Source organism: Lynx canadensis, chromosome E1 (assembly GCF_007474595.2).
Source record: "Lynx canadensis isolate LIC74 chromosome E1, mLynCan4.pri.v2, whole genome shotgun sequence".
Lineage (NCBI taxonomy): Eukaryota > Metazoa > Chordata > Mammalia > Carnivora > Felidae > Lynx > Lynx canadensis.
This window is the reverse complement of record NC_044316.2, coordinates 19,163,281-19,163,990: the sequence shown is the minus strand read 5'-3', so window position 1 is coordinate 19,163,990 and position 710 is coordinate 19,163,281. Positions and strand designations below refer to the sequence as shown.

Here is a 710-nt window from a genome sequence, read left to right as displayed (position 1 = left end):
GGTGTCCCCACCGGTATCACAAGGGCCCCATAAAGGTCCGGCCGGCGTAGGGCGGCAAGGGGAGCGGGGCTCCGTAGAGACGAACGCCGGTGCCACTAGCGCAGCGCTGCGCGACAGGGACGGAGCGCGTCCACACCAGCGGTCCCGCGAGCCCCAGCGAACTGGCCGGGCCTGCGCTGCACAGCCTGGGGGGAGGGGCAGGCTGGAGAACGCCCGGACGGAATCTGAAAAGTAAAAAATGCCGCGCAGCTAAGGGACGGCGAACGTGGGGACAACAGACCCCCCATCGCCAAGCCCCAACCTCAAGCCCCAGGCACGGACGGGGTTCGAACCCGCGATCTTCGGTTTACGAGACCGACGCCTTACCACTTGGCCACCGCGCCTGACAGCCGAGCGAGCGGTGGAAGCTCTCAGTGGAGGGTAGGCGGCGCAGGCGCAGGAAGCGCATGGCCCCGCCTCCGGCCCCGCCCCCGGCTTCCCGCCCGCCCCTCCAGACCCGCCCCTGCAGACCCAGCTCTGCCAGCCGCTCGGTCGGGCCGGGCCTGGCGCCGGAGTCCTGCCTGCGGCGGGACCCGAACTAGCGGCGCTCTGGCCCGGCCCCGCCCTCCTCCCCGGGAAAGCCGGGAGGAGGCCCGCCGGGGATTAGCGAGAGGCTTCGGCGGGACCGGGAGCCCAGACGGAGAAAAACCACGGCCGATGCTTGCTACGAC

At 71.4% G+C, this 710-nt stretch overlaps 1 non-coding gene across 1 annotated transcript; it reads right to left on the bottom strand.

Annotated features, from left to right (window-relative positions):
* Positions 1 to 311: 311 nt before the first annotated feature.
* TRNAT-CGU lies at positions 312 to 383 on the bottom strand. Its single transcript has one exon. It is a non-coding gene; the product is annotated as a tRNA-Thr (tRNA).
* Between the last annotated feature and the right edge of the window lie 327 nt (positions 384 to 710).